The following is a 22,782-nucleotide window of genomic DNA, read 5'->3' on the forward strand; positions in this document are numbered from 1 at the left end:
AGGATCTAGATGGACTGAACACCTGTCCCATTCCTTGGAATTCTTTCCCATATTGCTATCCATAGACTTCACTCTTGGTTTTTGTCTGTGTCACTAGTTTCTGTTTCTCTTCCTCCTCTACTGAATCTCTGCATGTTAGATTATCTTGAAATTTAGCTTCAGGTCTCTGGTCTTCTCTATTTACTTCATCTCTTCCTTCATAACCCCATACTCAGTAATACTGATACAATGCCCAATATTGAGAGCCTGCTAAGTGTCACACTCTGTTCTAGGCATTGAAAATGGAGTAGTATAAACAAATTGAGGCCTTGTTTTTCAGAAGTGTATATTCCAGTGGAAGGAAAAGAAAACAGCAACAAGACAGAGTGTCCTTAGGGAGTGCTCTGAAGAGAAACAAAGCAGCTCTTTCTATATAGGTTGGCTGAAGTTAGAATGGGGAAGCCACTTGGAGGAAGTGGCATTCACATCTGAGAATAATGTTGTGTAAGAAGGTTGAGAAATGAAGATCATTCCAGCTTCTTGGTTTGCAATATGGGAAAATGATGGTGCTCTTTATTAATAAAAGGGAGACTAGACATAAGGAGAGGAGGAAGAAGAAATTTAAGTAGTCCCTTGGAGATTTGTGAAGAGGTTATTTAAATATACTAAGTGATTATTTGGGTAGATTAAGTTCCTTTGTGGATGATTCCTTCCTCAGGTCTTAGGGGGATCTTTTTGGCCACTGAATCTCCAAGAGCACCTACCTACCAGCCATCTCGCTGACCTAGAAGGTGTCTGTCATTCTCCCTAGTTTGTCCACTGTCTTCATGATAGTGATCATAATTTTTAACAATAAATGAGGCTATTGTTTATGTGCCCCCACTAGAAAAGAAGTCCTGTGGAGGGAATAGAAATTTTGTTTAGTCTTGTTCAAAGTTGCACCCTCTGAACTTAGTAATGAACCTAAACAGAGAAGGACTTAATCAATAATTCTTAAATAAAATTTTAAGTAAAGGGGGCAGTCAGAACTCTAGAGATGAGATTGAAAAATCCGGACGACCCGACCCCCCAGTTGCCCAGCACAGAATAGTGAAAAAGGCACGTGCTCAGCAAATTGCAGGCAAGTTCCAAGTTTAATCTGATCGATCAGAGGTTCGAAACGTGCTCAGAGCAGAGCAGAGGTTGCGAACCCCAAAGTCTGAAATCAAGGGGTTTTTATACAGTTTTCAGGTGGGCTGTGTTATTTTTACAGAGGAAACAGGAATGGGCTTTGATATGGGGGAATCCGGAGGTTTTGGGGGTAGGTGTGAGTAGGGTCCAGACTTCAAGTCTCCAAGTGAGCGGGATCCAGACATTAAGTCTCCAAGATGTCTTCAGCACAATTAATGCAGGGTCTGTAAAACCATGGGGAGCCAGCAAATGGATCAGCACCTGTAACTCAGTAGATAAAAGACAAGCAGGTAGTTAACACAGAGGGGAGGTTGAGGGGGGAACATTGCATTGCATGAGAAAGAGACAGACAACTCCCATCAGGAATGTGTAGGGGAAAATATGTTTTTCACTTCTTTCATTTCCCACTCCTTCTTGTTAATAATTCTATTCTTAGAATTAACACAGAAGTAACCGAAGTAACCACTGCTAGCCAAGAACATTGAAGGGATTTTGGGCAGACGTCTCTTCTGTAACTACTTCCTGCTGAGGTGGGGCGGAGTTGGTTTCAGGGGTTAAGTTCAAGGTGCAGCAAGTGGTTACTCAGAGTTTTGTGGGTACTTCCTGATATTGCTGTCTTAGCACCATTAGCTTAACTTCCCCCACTTGAGTGCGGATAAAAGTTACAACTCTGTTTACGATACAGGGTCCTACTGCAACTATTAAGAGTACACTTAGCAGTGGACCAAGTAGAGGCAGGAGGTAGGGGAGGATTCCTCCCCATAGAGACCATAACGGTTGATCATAGAGTTCCTCCCTTCGCTTTGCTAATTCTTCCTGGTGTTTCTTTATTCTGTCTCGTACTATTCCGGATTTATTAACATAAAAGCAACATTCTTCTTGTAAAGCTACACACAATCCTCCTTTCTCGGCTAGGATTAAGTCTAGTCCCCTCCGATTTTGCAGGACCACCCGGGCGAGTGAGTCATGCTGGTCTTGTAGGTCCTGGATAGACTTGTAAACCTGCCGGATGTCTGAGGCCAGTCGATCAGATAACTTATTATACCGGTCCAATGAAACTCCTAACCCTGCAGCTCCCATTCCTAATCCTCCGACCACACCTAACGCAGCCAGCAGGGGTAGTAATACTACAGCCCTACGAGTTCGAGTTCGGTGTCCTCCCAGGAGGTCTATGCTGGGAAGAGGGACTGGTTCAGTTCCTGGGAGAACATCAATGTTGGGTAGCAGGAAGGCAGGTGCACAAATGCCTGTGCTATTTCTGGGTAACACTGGATAAGCCAAATTTCCTCCACAGACCCAGACCTGTCCTGGGGGGAGGCATCCCAAGTCCAACGAGACTTCGGAGATGTTAGAGCACCTTGTTGTTGGTACTTGCCCTAAATCTATGGTTAGTGAGTAATTTCTAACATAGCAAGTGGAGGAGTCAAATTCCTGAGGGATTACCTTAAAGGGCTTGGTATAGGTGCAGTTTGAAAAGCTACTTATATTTGGTTTAGGCACAGGTATTGCTAATGGCCAATCGTTACTCATTTTCATGCATAGCCAGCAGTCAGCCGCTAAGCTTGGGTTGGTTTGATTTAAGAGCTTGTGAGTGTACTTTAGAATCTCGTGTATATTTGAATCCAGATCCTCATTTAGCACCCTAGCTTGAAGGGAGGGGTGCTTGGGCCAGTTTGGCATTAGGTTATAAACTTCCTTTTCGGCCCATTCTATGGCTTCCTTTTCTTTTTCTTGATCTGTGGGCCCTCCCCCATCTGATATATGTAAAGGGGCCTTTAGAGGCCAGCAGACCACATCTCCAATATTTGCTAGACAATGTGCTGCCCCGTATGGAGTTTTAAAAGTTTCAGGACCCCATTCACCTCCAGTGCTCCCCTTGTAGGTATCAGTTAGTTTCGCCACCAGGTAGAGTTGGCCATTTTTAACGCACTGCTGATAGGTTTTATAGCACCGTGAGTGTACCTGAGTTAGCTCTACACATCCTGGGGGGCAGGTTCCTTTCGTGTCCGGGGGAAGGGGTTGGGGTTTTTGCTTACATACCCACTGAGCCTTGATTTCACCTGTGGAAGCTGTTGGCTTGAGCTGGAGATAGGCCGTTTTAGTGCCACAGTCGACTGCCTGTGTAGCTCGGTACTCAGGTTTGAACTGATGACCTCCGGGGCAGTCACAGGGGTTACCGTAGAGAGTCCTTAGCAGCTTTTGGTGTTCCACTGGCCGATCAAACCCCCCTAAGACTGGGGGCATTAGAAGTAACCACAGGAGTTGAGGCAGGAGGAGCAGTTTGCTGGCGTTTAAGCCGGATTTTGAGCGGGTTTTCTGCTCGCTCCACTGCCCACTCATTCTGATTAAATTCTATTGGTGCTGGCTTTAAATGTGAGGCGTGTATCCACGCCGCAATACCGTCTACCTTAACTGCAGTAGGGGTCGTGAGGAGGACAACATACGGTCCCTTCCACCTGGGTTCTAGTGTTAGAGCACGATGTCGCCGCACGAGGACTGAGTCTCCTGGCTTGTAGTTGTGTGGTACTGTCAGGTCCCCGGGCTCGTATGCCTGCTGAAGATTTTTCCAGATGCACTTTTGCAGCGTGGTGACAGCAGCCAGTCGGGCAGCCAAGGGGGAAGAGGAAGCAAGAGAAGGTTCATAAGTATCAGTTATAACTTTTACTGGGGGAGGAGCCCCATATAGGATTTCAAAAGGGGTTAAACTACACTGGGAGGGGAGAGGGGTGTTTCGAGCCCGGAAAAGGGCTGAAGGGAGGAGGGAAATCCAGTCACTTACGCCAGTCTCTAGAGATAATTTAGTTAAAGTCTCCTTAATAGTTCTATTCATACGCTCTACCTGTCCTGAGCTGTGGGGATGATAGGCACAATGTAGCTTCCAATTGATTCCCAGAGCCCTGGCCAATCCCTGACTTACCTGGGCCACGAAAGCAGGTCCGTTATCGGACCCGATTACCTGGGGAAGTCCGAACCTGGGGAAAATATCATCTAGAATTTTCTTAGATACCATTTGCGCAGTTTCATTTTTACAGGGGTAGGCTTCTACCCAGCCGGAAAAAGTGTCCACAAAAACTAATAGGTATTTCAGTCCATATTTGGTGGGCTTGATCTCGGTGAAGTCAATCTCCCAGTGCTGTCCAGGTCGTGTTCCTCTTAATCGTTTTCCCATTTGGATTCTTCCAGGGTAGGCATTTACCAGCTGACATGGCTGGCACAACTTAACAACTTGTTCTGCAAGTCTTTTTATTTCCTCGGGGCGCGTGTCCCCCAGCCAGTCTCTTGCAATTTCTAACATTTTCCTGGGCCCTAGGTGGGTGAGGCGATGGAGTGTTTTTAGGTACTCTTGAATTCTTGAAGTTTTCTCTTGTCTAGGTACTTCCTTGAGTGGCAACAACCTTCTTGCCTCTGGGTCAGGCTCTTCTATTTCTTCCGGATCTAGTTCAGCAATTTTTGTAGTTTTCCACTCCGGCTTGAGTGGAGGTATAGGGATGTCTTCTCTGACCCATACTAATGCCTCCTCCTGAAGTGGCCTTGGTCCTGCGACGGGGCAGGGCAGTAGTCCCTCAGCTGCAGCCTTTGCCTCTGCATCTGCTTTTCGGTTCCCTGCTGCTACTGCTCCATTTCCTTTTTGATGTCCGGGGCAGTGAACGATGGCCAGTTCTTTGGGGAGTTGAAGGGCAGATAATAATTCCAGTATTTCCTTTTTATTTTTAATGTCCTTTCCCGCTGAAGTCAGCAGCCCTCGTCTTTGATAAATTATGCCATGGACGTGGGCGGTTCCAAAAGCATACCGACTATCTGTGTAGATGGTGGCTTTCTTCCCCTTTGCTAATTTTAAAGCTTTTGTTAATGCAATTAGTTCTGCCCGCTGAGCAGAAGTTCCATCTGGCAGCCGTTGGGCCCAAACCACTTTATGATTGCTTACTACTGCTGCTCCGGCTCTTCTTTCTCCTCCTTTTACAAAACTGCTCCCGTCTGTAAACCATATCACATCTGACTGCTTTAACGGCTGGTCCTGGAGATCTTTTCTGGTACTGCTTTCCTCAGCCAGTATGTCTTGGCATTTGTGCAGTACCGGCTCTGCTTCTTCTTCAGGCAGCAGAGTGGCCGGGTTTAAGGTGGCGGGTACTCCGATATGAATTCTGTCTTTGTCTAGCAGAATACTTTGATAGTGTGTAATTCTTGCGTTTGAGAGCCACCGGTCCGGAGGCTGGCGGATGATGCTTTCCAGTGCATGTGGGGCTACTATAGTTAGCTTTTGCCCAAGGGAGATCTTGTCAGCATCTTTTACCAAAAGGGCCGCGGCTGCAATTGCCCTAAGGCACTTGGGCCAGCCACTGGCTACTGTGTCCAATTTCTTTGATAAGTAGGCAACCGGTCTTTTCCACGGCCCGAGTGTTTGGGTTAAGACGCCTCTGGCCACCCCGCCTCTTTCTTCCAGAAATAAAGTGAATGGCTTACTCACATCAGGTAGAGCCAGCGCTGGGGCGGACAGCAGGGCCGTCTTGATTGCATCGAAGGCTTGTTGGCAATCAGGAGTCCATTCAAATGCTGCATCTCCCTTTGTGAGATGGTATAGAGGTGCTGCCAGGTTGGCAAAACCCGGAATCCATAAACGGCAAAACCCTGCTGTTCCCAGGAACTCACGCAGCTGTCGCCGTGTTGTTGGTGGCGGGATTTGGGCAACTACTTTTTTCCGAGCCTCCGTCAGCCATCGTTTGCCATCACGTAGGGTATATCCTAGGAACGTTACCTCCTGTCTGCATAATTGGGCCTTCTTGGCAGAGGCCCGGTATCCCAGCTGGGCTAGCTCTTGTAGCAAATCTAGAGTGGCTTGCCTGCAACTGCCCTCGGTTTCGGCAGCGATCAGCAGGTCATCGACATACTCTAACAGAGTTACCTGTGGGTGTTGTTCGCGAAAAGCACTTAGGTCCTGATGCAAAGCTTCATCAAAAATGGTGGGGGAGTTTTTAAATCCTTGCGGGAGTCGTGTCCATGTCAGCTGGCCTGAGATGCCGGCCTCCGTGTCTGTCCACTCGAAAGCAAACAACGGCTGGCTAGCTGGGTGCAAGGGTAAGCAGAAGAAGGCGTCTTTCAAATCCAACACAGTGTACCAAATTCTGTCTGGACTGAGGGTACTAAGCAGATTGTAGGGGTTGGGCACCGTAGGGTGAATGTCTTCCACCCGGGCATTAACTGCCCTCAAGTCCTGTACTGGTCTATAGTCCCCGGAGCTAGGTTTCTTGACAGGGAGGAGTGGAGTATTCCATTGGGACTGGCATTTTACCAGAATTCCTTGCTTATAGAGCTTTCTGATGTGGGGAGTTATTCCCTGCTTTGCTTCTTGACTCATGGGGTATTGCCTGATTCTTACAGGGGTTGCGGTTGCCTTTAATTCCACCACTACTGGTGCCTGTAGTTTTGCCAGCCCTAGTCCAGCAGTCTCGGCCCATGCTGCTGGTGCTATTTCTAACCACCAGTCCAGATCTGTTTTGGAGGTATGGATTTCTTCCTCAAATATTCTATACTCGTCTTCAGCTCTCATGGTTAAAATGGATGTTCCAATAGGTTGGACTTTTGGATTCCTAAAAATTACCTCAGGGCCTGTTTCCTCAAAAGTAATTTGTGCCCTTAATTTAGTTAATAGGTCTCGACCCATTAAAGGTGAAGGACAGTCTGGAATGACCAGGAAGGAGTGCTTTATTTCTCCTCTCCCCAGATCCATTGTACGACTAGTAGTCCAGGGTCTGTACTTGCTTCCATTTGCTCCCTGTACTAAAGTTATTTTGTTTGCCAATGGCCCTAGTGGTTTCTTCAGGACTGAATATACTGCTCCTGAATCTAACTCAAAATCCACGGGAGTCCCCTCCACTTTAAACTTAGCCCTGAGCTCCGGGAGGGGATTGGAGCCCCGACCCCCTCATTCGGAGTCTATTGCTAGGGTCTTTGTTGAGCGAGGTTTCGGGGGTTGGGAGCACTCCCGTGCCCAGTGCCCTATCTGTCCACATCGAACACACTGGTCCTTCTCGAGCTTGCGCGGCTTCCGTCGTGATCCTAAATCGCGACGCGGGCCTGAGCCCCATCCCGGGTTCTTACGTGGGCCCAGGTCCCTGTCTGCCCTTTCTGCACTGACTGCTACGGCCAGGGCTCTTGCTATTTGCTTAGTTCTCCTGTAATCTCTCCGATCTTCCTTCCGCTCTCTCTCTAATCTTTCTTTCTCTTCCTCTTCCTTCTTACGCTTTTCTCTCTCTTCTTCCCACTCTCTACGTTCCTTTTCTAACCTTTCTTCTCTCTCTTCTTTTGTTTCTCTTTTCTCATATATCTTTTCTGCCTCTTTTAACACATCCTGCAAATTTTTGCCTTGTATGTTTTCTAGCCGCTGTAACTTCCTTCTAATATCTGTTGCTGACTGTCCTACAAAAGCCATGATTACTGATGCCTGATGGACCTCAGAAGCAGGGTCAAATGGGGTATATCGCCTATATGCCTCCATTAGTCTTTCTAGGAAGACAGCTGGTGGCTCCTCTGGCCCTTGTATTATTTCTTTTACCTTGGCTAAATTTGTGGGTTTCCTAGCAGCTTCCCGGAGACCTCTCATGAGTGTCTGGCGATAAGTGGACAGATGTTCCCTACCTCCAGGAGCGTTGGGGTCCCAGTCAGGTCTGCGCAAAGGAAAGATGTCATCTATTTCATCAGGCCTGTCGGTGATTAAACCACCATTCCCAATCACATTTTTCCGTGCTGCGGCCAGGATTCTATTTTGTTCCTCAGTAGTAAAGAGGGTTTTTATCAGTTGTTGGCAATCATCCCAGGTTGGTTGATGAGTGTTCATTAGGGAGTCAAAAAGGTTGATTAATTTAGTAGGGTCCTCTGAAAAAGAAGGATGATTTAGCTTCCAATTGTACAAATCAGAGGAGGGAAAAGGCCAGTACTGTAAGGTAGGCATATTTCCACCATGCCCATCGGGCAAAGGAACGTTGGGGACCACTGGTCTTAGTGGCATTATAGATGCTGCAAGAGGGGCAGAGCTTTGTCCTCTTAGCTGGCTCCGGGTCCCTGCAGCTGGTCCTGTGCGTCCATCCCCTCCCTCTGAGTCAGGGGGGGAGGGTGGATAGTATGATTCCTGTCCGTCTGTTGTTAAAACAGAAGGCAGGCAAGGGGCCCGGTCATGCCCCTTGGTTAATAGTGGTGGTGGTGGCTGGGGAGGGGCAGTGGGAGCTGACAGTGTGGATGGTTCCCCTCTCCCAAATGCAGGCGCTGCGGTGAGCCGCAGCGTCCCCTGGTCTGCACTTCCTGCATTCCCGCAGATCGAGGCAGGCGCTGGGGTGACCCACCACGCCCCCCCCGTTTGCCCTTCCCTTCTCCGAACTTTCACAAGTTGAGGGAGACGCAGGTTGGGCAGACGCTCCCCGCTCTGCAGACCCGGGAAGCGGCCACGCCCCCTGACCTGCTCCCTGCTTCTCTGAACTTTCGCAAGTTGAGGGAGACGCAGGGGAGACAGGTGCCTCCCGTTGTGTGGATGCAGGCTGGGCGAATCTCCGTTCTGTGGGCCTGTAAGGGGGGGGCTCGAAAAGAAGAAGATCAGTTGTATCTGGATAAATGTTGGGGAACTGTGGTGGGCATAGAGGTGAGCCGGGAGGGGCTGGCTTCGTTATCTCCTCCGGGGCGCCTCCTTCTTGGGTTCTTACGGGAAGAATGCTATGGTTAGTAGGTGGGGGTAAGGAAGAGCGCTCAGGGTCAGGCGGCAAGGCGACCAGGCTGTCGGGAGCTGTTGGAAACAGAAAGGGGCGCATCCATTCCGGGGGGCTTTCACACAAATCTTCCCAAACAAGAATATAGGACTCCTGTTCTGGGTGTCCCTCGGGTTTGGCGCGGTAGATAACGCTTTTTACTTTCCGTACCGATGGCAAATGAAAAGAGCCTTCCTTAGGCCACCCTACACCAAAGGAGGGCCATTCAGAAGAGCAAAATGCCTGCCATTTTCTCTTCTTTATAACCCAAGACTGTTTTTTTGCCCTTTTATTAACTTCTTTCCAGTGCTCTAGTGTAAGAGCAAGTGGTGTGGATTGTACCTGTCCCATTGCTGCCTGGTCTCACCAGCCTTATGCACAAACAGCTGTTACCAAGCCTCTCTTTCACACAGCAATATATCAAGCCCTCTTTCCACACCTAACAGTGTAACAACCAACAAGGAATAAAAAAAACACAATACAGAGTCCGATTTGGAACACGAAAACAAGGGTAGGGTGTTCCGTAGAGAGAAAACAACAAACTGGGATGAGTGTACCAGAATATGAGGCTGGATTAGTCCAGTTACAAGTAAGAGGACAGAAAGAACTAGTCACAGAAGACATAGAAAAAGAGAATGTCCGACCACTTGAGGGAGAAGTGTATTGCTTAAACCAATGTGTTCCTAACCGGAGCTCAGTTTGTCTTGCTGGAGGGCAAGTCTATCTGGAGAGACTTGACTGAGACCCTTTATTCTTCACCAGGATTTATCTATCGGACCACGTCTTTTATGGAGAAGACGGGGTACCTGGCTCCGGGGGACTTTTGCGGTCGGACTCAGTAGCGTTAGTTTAGATACAGTTAGTGAGAGATCTTAAACAGAAAGTTTTTCGGCTCAACAATCAAAGGACGAGCCCCAAGGGACTCACAATAGAGAAACACAATGACGATATCAGAATTGCCAGATATTCAACTCAAATCGCAAGCCAATATTCCAACAACAGTTTCAAATTCAATAATAGCGACAGAAAGCAAACCTACGACGCAGACAAACCTTTACACAGACAGACCTCCTTCCTGCAACCAGGGAACGTCTTCCCCGTTGCTTTAAATCGCCTCCTAGGCACCCTGGTGCGCGCGGCCAGGGATGTGACTTTGCGTTGGAGTTCGTCAACTCCTTTGCCACTCGGTATACGCATCGAGTGGGAACCTCAGTCTGGGATTCCAAAGTCACACACTTCCACGACTAAGCCCCTTAGTCGATTATCAGGTCTGTTTGCAATAGCGCTTCCCACAGATAAACCCAGAGCAAAGCACACGGGGAACTAGAGAGTGAGCTAAGGGGAGGAGGAGGGAGAAGGGATCCCAGGGAACTCACCAAGCAGACCTTGTTCACTCGTCCGGCTCGGGTGGGGTGTGTAAGGGTCTCCTGGTGGCTCGCCAAAAATGAAAAATCCGGACGACCCGACCCCCCAGTTGCCCAGCACAGAATAGTGAAAAAGGCACGTGCTCAGCAAATTGCAGGCAAGTTCCAAGTTTAATCTGATCGATCAGAGGTTCGAAACGTGCTCAGAGCAGAGCAGAGGTTGCGAACCCCAAAGTCTGAAATCAAGGGGTTTTTATACAGTTTTCAGGTGGGCTGTGTTATTTTTACAGAGGAAACAGGAATGGGCTTTGATATGGGGGAATCCGGAGGTTTTGGGGGTAGGTGTGAGTAGGGTCCAGACTTCAAGTCTCCAAGTGAGCGGGATCCAGACATTAAGTCTCCAAGATGTCTTCAGCACAATTAATGCAGGGTCTGTAAAACCATGGGGAGCCAGCAAATGGATCAGCACCTGTAACTCAGTAGATAAAAGACAAGCAGGTAGTTAACACAGAGGGGAGGTTGAGGGGGGAACATTGCATTGCATGAGAAAGAGACAGACAACTCCCATCAGGAATGTGTAGGGGAAAATATGTTTTTCACTTCTTTCAAGATGATTTGTTCACAGTGGGGTGAGCTTAGTGAGTCAACGCAAACAACCTCTGTGGTATTTTCTAAATTTTAGCAGTAATTTTCTTAGGTGTTTTTTTTTTTTAATTGGGACATATCTAGTAATGTCCAAGGCTTATTCCTGTCCTTGCTCTCAGGGATCACTCCTGGAGATACTTGAGAACTATATGGGGTACTGGGGCTTGAATCCAAGTTGACCCTGTGTAATGCAAGCCCCCTTCCCACTAAACTGTCTTTCTGGCTCCTAGCTGGTTCTAAAGGTTGTTTTGTTCACTTTTAAATTATATATAAAATCTAAAGGTTTTTCTTTTAGTGTGTGGAGGGTTGGGGGCATTGGGCAACTTCAGCTGTACTCAGGACTTACTACTGTCTCTATGCCCAGGAGTCACTCCCCTAAACTGAGCTTAAGGAACATAAGTAATGCAGGGAATAGAATCTGGTCAGACACACACAAGGCAAAAACCTTACCTGCTGTACTATATCTCTGATACCCAAATGCAGTATTTTTATGTATTTATCCTGACAGGTTGTTTTTTTTATCCAGAATCTTGTTTTCATAATAGCAGAGCTAGAAGACTTTCTGAGGCAGAGTGTATGTAAACTGAACTATAGCTAAGGGGGAGCAAAAGGGTCCTATATTCTCTCTCCTCAGTTTTCCATCCCCATGATCCAGCCCTTCCATCAGGTTGCAATCTAAGATCTAGGACAATGGCTGAAGAGAAAGAAGTGAACAAGTTCCTTTTATAGATTGATATTGAGCATCAGTATAATTTAAGCTTTTTTGGAAATGCTATCAAACTTACAGGTATTTAAGGGTTATTTTATTATTAAGACATACATTGACATATAATAGCAAACGATGTTATCTACCTCACCCCTCATTTCTAATGAAACTCTGGGAGATGGATTTGTTTTGTCCTAGTTAAATAAGTGACAGGAATCAATATAGGAATCTTTTTTATACTCCCCATCCTCACCATGTTTTGAATCAGAACAAATCCTCCTCAGTATAATCTTTTCCCACTGGACTTGGGGGACCCTTTGTTGAATCAACAACAAAAACAAATTAGAAAAAAACGCTCTCAGAAGTTAGAAAAAGATAAATTGATTTTCTAACTCTTAGAAAATCCTATTGCAAGAACATTCATTCCTATGCGATTAGATAGCACAGGTAGAAACTAAACCAAGTTGTTTTCAGAGGCAGAAAAGATTTATCTTCAGATATTCCTAAGTCTTTCAGAGCTCCTTCTAGAGAAGGAAGCACAAAGTGCCTGAATTCTTATATACATTAGGACACCATGATTTACAAAAGTTGCACAATGCAGCTGTATGGAAAGGTTAAATCATGCAGTTCATTGTAATTTGGATAAAACTGGAGGCTACACTGTTCAGTGAAATGAATCAGAAATAGGGTAACAAAAGCATCAGTTAATTTACTTTATCCTACATATTGTGTACATATATAGTGTGGTACATAATGTGTATATATATATATATATATCCTAGACCCCATACTCTGATGCATATATACATGTGTGGGTCCATGTATGCAACCCTACTGGAACAGATTATGCTGAATTCGATTCTCAGTATTGGGCATGACTGGGAATGATGATCCCAGAAAGCACGGACCACAATCAATAACACATGTGTGAGTGAATAACAGTGGGAAGAAAATCCTTCCCGAAGTGTGGCTTCTGGAGTGTGACTTCTTCCTCTCTTGAGCCTTCACTCATGTCCCCAAAAAGAGCCTGGAGAAAGGGCTAGATTCAGCACCACCCACTTTCTCTACCCATAATGGATGACGATGGCAAACACCTAAGGACTCAATGAGCAACAACAAGTCAAGGTGGTTGATAGAAAATGTGCATTAAAAAAAACATTTATTGTGCAGGGTGCTGGCTCAGCTCAGCAGCAGCGGCCCCTGCCATAGCTCTCCCCTGTCCACCGGGAGGCCGCTCTTTTCTGCCCTGGGGTGCACGGTCCACCAAGGCCTCCCGGTGCTCGCAGGACAGGGGACCCGCTCCAAGGTGGCTCTGCGCGGTGGCCGGACAGGCCGCAGCTCCATCTCCCAACGCACCGCGGCAAGCGCAAACGGAGGCACCCGCGGGCCTTGCTGGAGGCGGCGGGCAGGGTTGGGGTGGCTCGGATGTGATCCAGAGGCGCTGGCGGCGAGGCGGGGAGAAGTGGGGTGGCGACTTCGGGGTGACCTCTAGGACCTGGACCCGGGTGGCTTCGGCTCAGCAGCTCCTCTGGGGTGCGGGTTGATGGGGGGCTCCGGGGCTGCGGGAGCCACAGATCCCTCTCGGCCGCCCACCTCCGAGGCAGCACGGCACCTGCTGCGGGGACCTGATGCGCGCGGGCCGGCTGAAAGCTGGGCGGGACGCAGAACTCCGGGACGCGGCCCGGGATGAACGCGTTGCAGGAGGCGATTGCAGGCGCTGAAGCTCTCAGTTTGCTGCGGAGTCGCATCCTCGCCCCTGGGGGTGCTTGGGGGTTCTTGGAGAACAGCAGGTGCCCCTATGTAAAGAAGGGGGGACAGCTGAGTTTCAGTGAGCTAGCTCCCAGATGTGACTGGTCCTGGCCCCTTAGGCTTCTGCCCACCACCCCTACCCCACCCCCCAATGTGCCCCCCAGAAGCCTACCTGCAGTAGGATTTAAGGACAGTGCCTCTCTGCAGTGTGTCGCCCGACAGTGGTACCTCCTTCTTATATGGAGTGCCCGAGGACCGCCTCGCTGGCCCAGAGCCCATGGGCTGGACCTCCTACCCTCCTGGCCAAGTCCTGGCCTGCTGCAAAGCAAACTCCCCCATGGCCTATGCCTGGGTTCACGTGCCCATGAGGGAGAGAACAGTTCGCTGCAAACTTTGCTAGCTGCGCTGCTGGCAGCGACTCCGAAGAAGTGAAGCAGGTTGTATGTGGGAGCTGCAAGTACTGAAGATAGATCAACTACCCAATTATCAGCATGGACCAAACCTGTCCCTTGTCGGGCCTGTTGGGTTCTCTCTTCGCCCCCAAGAGCTATTGTCCTGCCACTTTCCTGAAGTTGTTTCTGACTGGCTAATAACCAAAAGTTCCTACTAAGGAGAATTGGAAATTTCAAAGGAGGAAGCTGACCCAGAATGGGGTAGGGAGTACAAGTGTATATAACTATTCACTGGATGAGAGCATCACTAAGAAGGGGTGCTTTAGTTTAGACATCTTCTAAAGAAGAGTTTCTCTGTGCTGTGGATGCCGCTGAGTGAATGCATGAATGATGGAGTGTAGTGACAGTGATCCAATCACAACAAGCAAAGGTCCAAAGGTTCTACTGTCATAGACTTTCTCTCTGACTGGCCAATCTGAGCAGGCTTTTGACAGTGTAGATTCGGGTCCAGAACATTGCCTAATTTGCATGCATCAAAAGCCTGCTTGAATTGGCTGAGTTAGAGAGGTGGTCCGAGCAGCCTTGCAGTGATCGGTCCCTTATCATAGGCATCTTTTCTGGCAATTCCCTGGTGGCGTCAGTTAATCTCCCCCACTACATGAACCAAACAACACCCCATCCTCGGACCCTAGCACTGAAGCACCAACACGGTTAGCTGGGTTTTGCCAGAAGTGGCCCCCAGATCTCCTGAGTACTGTTTGGGAGTCCCCAAGAAAGAGATTTGGAAACTCTGCAGTCCCATTTTTTTGTATGTGTCTCGTTTAGCGGCATATTGAAACATTTTTCGGGATATACTCGGCGTATAAGACGACCCCCGGTTTTCGGTTGACTTTTTTTTGTTTCAAAAGTCATCTTATAAGCTGGAAAATACGGTAGGGGTTACTCCTGACTCTATGCTCAGAAGCTGCTCCATCTAGGTGTTGGGATTCAAACCGGGGTCTGCCCTGTGTTGGCCGAGTGCAAGGCAAATGTCTTACCATTGTGCTATCGCTCCAGCCCCTAAATTTATTCTTTTGGGGGGGGGTGAGGGGGGGGTTTGGGTCACACTCGGCAGCGCTCGGGAATTACTCCTGGCTTGATGCTCAGAAGTCGCTTCTGGCAGGCTCGGGTTGTCCATTCGGGGGACCATATGGGATGCTGAGATTCAAACCACCATCCTTCTGCATGCAAGGCAAATGTCTCACCTCCATGCTATCTCTCTGGTTCCCCTAAATTTCTTCTTATGTTCTCCTTTCTGTCCTCCATTCTGCTTGGCAACTGGCCTCTTAACAGTGATCAATATAAATTATAGAGCATGTTTTGTTGCCTTTTCCAAGTGAGGGTTCATAATATGGATTTCACTACAAATAGTATGAAAAAAATCATTTTTGTTTTTAAGTATTAGATATTAAAATGATAAGAATAGATACTAACTACACTCAATCTTAGCCAAAAGGCTAAGAAGCGATTGAAATCATTCTTTACATATAGGACTAAGTATTATTCAACTCATTTTATCTTGAAAAGATGTACCATAGAATAAATGTTTTGTGAAGATGTTATCAAAGTATACTTTATTATAGTGCTCTGGGAGCACTTTGTTTTGTTTTGTTTTGTTTTGGTTTTGGTTTTTGGGTCACATCCGGCAGTGCTCAGGGGTTATTCCTGGCTCCATGCTCAGAAATTGCTCCTGGCAAGCACGGGTGACCATATGAGACGCCAGGATTCGAACTGATGACCTTCTGCATGAAAGGCAAACACCTTACCTCCATGCTATCTCTCTGGCCCCGCTGGGAGCACTTTGTAGTACCTATACCAAAGGAGGGTTAGTGTAAATACCTGGGTGTTGGGCATAAAATGACACCATTCAATTCAAGCATGCCTGAATTGAAGTGCACAGTTTTAAACAAGGTACCGCATAACAGATCACTCTTCTTGACCACAAGAAGAAACTTCTTTTTGAGAGAGCAAAACATCACCTCACTAGGACCCTTGTTCTTAGAGTCTCTTGTTGTGTCAGTTCATCTTTGATCTGAAAATCTCCTCGAAATGGGACCTGTGGGGCCGGCGAGGTGGCGCTAGAGGTAAGTGCTAGCCAAGGATCAGGACCGCTGTTCGATCCCCTGGTGTCCCATATGGTCCCCCCAAGCCAGGGGCGATTTCTGAGCGCTTAGCCAGGAGTAACCCCTGAGCATTGAATGGGTGTGGCCCGAAAAACCAAAAAAAAAAAAAACAAACAAAAAGAAATGGGACCTGTGAAAAATATATTATTAATTAAAACATGCAGATGGAATAAATCATTTAACACAATATTGTCAAAGACTCTAGGCACATAAAATTTATTTTTTTTGTTTTATGGGGGCGGGGCACATCTGGCAGTGCTCAGGGCTTACTTTTTACTTCTGGCTCCACACTCAGGGATCATTCCTGGCAAGCTCAAGGTTATCATATGGGATCAAACCCAGGTCTACCATGTTCAAGACAAGTGCACAACCTGCTGTACATTTGCTCTGGACCAGCACATAAAAATTTAAAGAAAAAAAATTACAACACAGGATGATATTCTAAGTTATTTTTTTTATCTCTTAAAGATAAAAAATCAAACATTTGGAAAACATTGATTCTCTACTTCAATATTACCAACAAGGTTAGATTATATTATTATAATCAGCTAACGGATTATATATTCTTTATTCAATGTCTGTATTTTTGAGATTTACTGAAATGAAGACAAAGATCAGACATAAAATTGAAGTCTCAAAACAAAATTGAAGTCTCAGGGATTTTAGCATATTAGGCTCCTTTTCCCAATCTCAGCACCAAAGCCTTTGCAGTTTCTGGAGGCCTGGGATACAAAATCTTGCTTTGTACCTCTGCTATGCACAGGAATACCTGGCATTAGTATGAAAGACTAATAACGCCTTTCTCCTATCATCTTTGACAATCCAGGTAAAACAGTCTTCACTGTAAACATTAATACCAACCTATACTGCAATCATTGAGGTAAAAAAGAAACTGATTCTAAACACTGAGAAGATAGGGTGATACAGGGGCAACCTCATAAAAAGACTAGTCCTTCCCACCCAAACTGAAGCAATTGAAGTCAACTTCTTAATAGATCAACCCCTTTCACTCAACATATCTGAAATCCTAAGAAACAAAACATCTTCAAGTTAAAAACGACTGTTGGCAAAAGAGAAAAAATTAATCTGCTTTATACACAGAATGAACAAGAAAACATTTTTTCAGAAGTCTACATAGAGGGGCCAGAGAGATAGCATGGAGAACATGGAGGTAAAGCATTTGCCTTGCATGCAGAAGGTCAGTAGTTTGAATCCCGGCATCCCATATGGTCCTCTGAGCCTGCCAGGAGTGATTTCTGAGTGTAGAGCCAATAGGAATCCCTGAGCACTGCTGGTTGTGACCCAAATAGTATTCTAGCTAGGGGCTAAGACCCACTTCCTATGATCTGGTAATAGAAAGAGAGTAACACTGAAGAAAGGGATACAAAAATAAACCAGAGAGAGAGAGAGAGAGAGAGAGAGAGAGAGAGAGAGAAGGGAAATAGAAAAAATAAATTATTTGAAGAAAATGAAACATAAAATAAATACCAAAACAAAACATTAATAAAATAATGAAAAGAAATAGAAGGAGAATCAATCACTAAGAATATCAGAGCTATAAAAAAACCAAGTTAGGAACAGGGGTAGAAGGAAGACAACTCTAGTGGTGGGAATACCCCTCATTCATTGTCACAATGTGCCTTAAATATTTCTGTGAAATAATTTTAATTCACTTTGACCACAATAAAAATGAAAAAAAAATTTGGGGATTAAAAAAAAAACCCAAAGAAGAGATAGTACAGAAGGTAAGGAATTTGTTCTGCATTCTGTTAACCTGGATTCAATCCCTAGCACTACATATGGTCACATGAATCCCAAGAGTAATCCTTAAGCAAATCCAGGTGTGGACTCTGTTCCCAAAAAGAAAAAAAGCATCAAAAAATAAATAAAATTTTATGGGTGAAATTAAAAGGATCATGAGTACAAAAAGCTAATGAAGCTGTGAATACTAGAAGATCTGGAGGTGAATCAGATAGTAATGGGGTGCTGAGAAAAGAGAGGTCAATATACTAGAGAAATGCCCTGGCTGATGGTTGAAAATGTGCATCACTATTGTTCCAGTGCCTTAGATAAACACTTGTGTGGCATCTCCTCAATGATACTGGGAGGAAGATTTTGGTAGCATCATTAGCTTATCCAGTCAGATAGACTCTCATTGGGAATAAGCGAAAACATGAAGCGGACGAATATGAAATATGAAATAATGATACCACACGCAGTATGGTGGGGTCAACACATCTCTGGCAAGAGTGCGACAAATTTTAATCTACAGGCAATGGAGTATATAAAGAGAGAAAGAGACAGTCGTAAGATGAAAAGAATGCAATGTACATTGTTTGATTTCAGAACAAACACATAGCTTAGGGTGTTTAGTAACCTTAGAATAGAATAGGTTTCAGTTAGGACTTAGAGGATAAAAGGAAGACAAAATTCTTACATATCAAAAAAGTTCCTGGCCCTAGGTATCATTACTGATATAAATTAAAGGATGGCAGGAATCCTGGTTTACTCCTGATAACAAATATTCTTAACCTGAGGGAAATAGTATTCTAGCTAGGGGCTAAGACTCACTTCCTATGATCTGGTAATAGAAAGAGAATAACACTAAAGAAAGGGATACAATAATTATACCTAGTGAAATATCCAATTCTACACTGACCAAACCTGTTTTCAAGCAGGTATTCAAAGTGACAGGGAGAGTTCCCAAGACAGAAATCATTTTGCTTTGAAGCTCAAAAGCAGGGAGAGAAGACCATTGTCTTGAAGATGTTATGTTTTGACTTTGCCTTTGGAAGTGGAAAGCTGACAAAAAGAGAGCGCTGGCTGGACTTTAAGTTGTAAATATGCTAAGTCAGCAGGGAACTTCTAGCAGCTTGCTTTGGTACTGAAATTCCTTTAATGACTGCAAGATAGCTAAGGCCGAATTTCTGTAGTGGCAAAAGAGACAAAATTCAAATAAATAATAGTAAAGAGAAAATGTAATGTCACAGCCATGTTACAATTATAGCCAATAATCCATGCAAAGGGTCTATAATTGACTTCTCTGAATGGGCCTTTTGGCAGATAATTCTTGGGAGGAAAATTAGACACTGCACCAGGAAGACAAAAGCCATGTCTGGTGCATGTTTCCTTATGTGGATGTAACATCACAAAGAGTGGTAAGTGTAGTTAGAGAAATAATTACACTAATAACTACAATAACCATGATAGGGAAATACAATGCCTGTCTCACAGAGATAGGGGCTGTGAGATGAGAAAAACAAGGGATATTGCTGAAGTGGGGTGTGCATTTTATGGCTGAAAACTAACTACAAACATGTTTGTCACATGGTGTTTAAATAAAGAAATTATTAAAAATAAAATTAAAAGTTGTCGGGTGGGGAGGAGGGAGAAGTGGGACATTGGTGATGGGAATGTTGCACTGGTGATGGGTGGTGTTCTTTAAATGACTGAAACCCAAACAAAATCATGTATGTAATCAAGGTGTTTAAATAAAAAAATAAATAAATAAATGAAAATCAATAGAAAGCATAAAAAAGAGGGGGAAGGGGTACAAAAAAAAGGTTCAGATATAAATAATGCACTGTATTCTGCCAAGGTTTCCATTACTGATGCAAGAAAATGTCTTCATACTGTATAGCTGATTGAATGGAGGATTAAAGAAAAAAAAAGTTGTGTAAAGTTGAGATATGAACCCAGTTTTTCTTCTTCTCCTCTTCCTCCTTTATCTCCTCCTCCTCTTCCTTCTCATCCTTCTCCTTCTTCTTCTTCCTCCCCTTCTTCTCTTTCTTCTTCTCCTCCTCCTTCTTCTCCTTCTTCCTCTTGTTCTTTTTTTGTACTTAGCTACCCAGTTTTCAAAATACCATTTTTTAATATTTTTATTTAAACACCTTGGTTACAAACATGATTGTGGTTGGGTTTCAGTCATATAAGATGACATTCCCCCCCCATCACCAGTGCAACATTCCCATCACCAATGTCCCAAATATGCCTCCTCCCCTCCCTACCACCACCTGTACTCTAGACAGGCTTTCTATTTCCCTCATATATTCTCATTGTTAGGATAGTTTGCAATGTAGTTATTTCTCTAACTAAACTCATCACTCTTTGTGGTGAGGTTCATGAGGTGGGCTGTAATGTCCAGCCCTCCTCTCTTTTGTCTCTGAAAAGTGTTGAGAAATGTCTTTCATTTTTCTTAAAACCCATAGATGAGTGAGACCATTCTGCGTCTTTCTCTCTCTCTGACTTATTTCACTCAGCATAATAGATTTTATGGACATCCGTGTATAGGAAAATTTCATGACTTCATCTCTCCTGACGGCTGCATAATATTACATTGTGTATATACACCACAGTTTATTTAGCCATTCATCTGTTGAAGGGCATCTTGGTTGTTTCCAGAGTCTGGCTATGGTAAATAGTGCTGCAATAAATACAGGTGTAAGAAAGGGGGGTTTGTATTGTACTTTTGTGTTCCGAGGGTATATTCCTAGGAGTGGTATAGTTGGATCATATGGGAGCTCAATTTCCAGTTTTTGGAGGAATCTCTATATCGCTCTCCAGAAAGGTTGAACTAGTTGGCATTCCCACTAGCAGTGGATAAAAGTTCCTTTCTCGCCGCATCCCCGCCAACACTGCTTGTTCTCATTCTTTGTGATGTGTGCCAATCTCTGTGGTGTGAGGTGGTACCTCATAGTTGTTTTGAAATGCATCTCCCTGATGATTAGTGATGTGGAGCATTTTTTCATGTGCCTTTTGGCCATTTGTATTTCTTCTTTGACAAAGTGTCTGTCCATTTCTTCTCCCCATTTTTTGATGGGGTTAGATGTTTTTTTCTTGTAAATTTCTGTCAGTGCCTTGTATATTTTGGAGATTAGCCCCTTGTCTGATGGGTATTGGGTGAATAGTTTCTCCCACTCAGTGGGTGGCTCTTGTATCCTGGGCACTATTTCCTTTAAGGTGCAGAAGCTTCTCTGCTTAATATATTCCCATCTGTTAATCTCTGCTTTCACTTGCTTGGAGAGTACAGTTTCCTCTTTGAAGATGCCTTTAGTCTCAGTGTCATGGAGTGTTTTACCTACGTGTTGTTCTATATACCTTATGGTATCAGGCCTGATATTGAGGTCTTTAATCCATTTGGATTTTACCTTCGTACATGATGTTAGCTGGGGGTCTAAGTTCGCTTTTTTGCAAGTGGCTAGCCAGTTGTGCCAACACCACTTGTTCAAAATACCATTTTTTAAGGAGGCTAACACTATCCCACTTTATGTACCTCACTACTTTGTTGATATATATCTGAGGGCTTATGCCTGATGGAGATTCTCTGTCAATGAATAGATAACTGCTAGGACTATCTGTGTTGAGTGCAGAGTAGGGTGACCTCAACATGCAGGCTTCTCTCCATAATGGACCTGGGCAAATGAAAACACTTAGCTAGACACAGATCAATTTTTTGCATGAAAAATGACTGGTGGATATTATTTGAGTCATTTCAATACCCACCTGATCAGAGTAGTTTTGTCTCTATGTAATGCATCCTCTTAAACTTACCGTGTGATAGAAATGAGGAGGTGGGACACAAATCAGAAAATCAGTATAAATATTCACTTCAAGAGAGGTGGAGAGGCGATGGTTGCTGCACTGTTCTAGACTCTAAACTCAATGCCTAGGCTTGCATGTCTCATGGTTCGCTCCAAAGAGCCAGCTCCCCAACTCCACAACAGACTTCATGTATGTAGAAAGACATTTTGAAGATTACAGACAGGCAGGTTCAAATCTATCATGCAATGCCACTCACCATCATCTTTAAATCTGGAATTTGAACATCATTTAAAATCTTCTTGTTTTTACAATTAAATCTACATTTTATAACTTGTCCACCAAGGGCAGGTGATTATCAAGTGAGAATGAAAGGGAAAGGTGTGGTGACTTAGTCCCTTTGTATACCACACTGAAATACTAAAGGATGGGAGACTTGTAAATAATAGAGATTTGATATATTTAATTTGGGAAGTACAAGATCAAGGCAGCTACAGAACCAGTGCTAGTGAAGCCAGGGGTCTACTGTGTCCTGGGGCAGGTAGTTCTCTAAGATCTACAAGAGAAGTAGCCTACTGCTAAGGCCATGGGCCTCAGGACCTGATCACTTCTTGCCAGGTCCTCCTTTTAATCCCTCCAACCTTTCCCTATATAGGGCACAAACTGTCAAAGCCAAGGCTTTGTTCAAGAAAAGAAATCCAGGGTCAATGGGGCTGGGGGCTGGGAATTTCAAGAATTTAGCCACATCTCCTTGATGTTCCCTTAGCACAATAAGAACAAGTGTCTGAGTGATGCATGAGTGGTCCATCCCTAAGACTCCACTACAGCACTGGCACTTAGGTGCTAGGCTGTCATAGTCTCAGAGAAAACTCCTCTCTGTACACTTCCTCAACTAGTACACTAGAGAAGTCTTAACAGCCCATGCTATGCCACACATACCTGGTTCTCAGTAAGTCACCTGGCAGCTGACCTTCATTCTCAAAGGAAAGGAAAGAAATGGAAAATCATGTTCATGGTCCTCCCTTCATGGATTCTGATCTATAAGGGCCTTTTGTAGCCCAAATCCATCCTTCATAGATAATCCAATAACTAATCTTCAGATGATTTTGAAAAAAAAGTGAATTATGAGGTAAGCAGATAAGCCATACTCCCAGACACGTGCCACCGAGGGAGCATGTTCCTCTCACCTAATATCCCTTCTCTTCCCCCACAGATCACAGAATTTGTCCTCCAAGTTCTGGTGTCTTTGTTTTGTCCCATTTATCTGATTTATCATAGAGAATTGTTTTGGAAGTCCTGGCTCTGTTGCATGGTCTTTTCTTGACACATTAATCAGAACAGGTGGGG

At 45.0% G+C, this 22,782-nt stretch overlaps 1 pseudogene; it reads right to left on the minus strand.

Moving 5' to 3' along the window:
• Positions 1–15,125: 15,125 nt before the first annotated feature.
• Positions 15,126–15,243, minus strand: LOC126010364 (uncharacterized; annotated as a pseudogene).
• Positions 15,244–22,782: the final 7,539 nt, after the last annotated feature.

Source organism: Suncus etruscus, chromosome 5, assembly GCF_024139225.1.
Source record: "Suncus etruscus isolate mSunEtr1 chromosome 5, mSunEtr1.pri.cur, whole genome shotgun sequence".
NCBI classification, from domain to species: Eukaryota; Metazoa; Chordata; class Mammalia; order Eulipotyphla; family Soricidae; genus Suncus; species Suncus etruscus.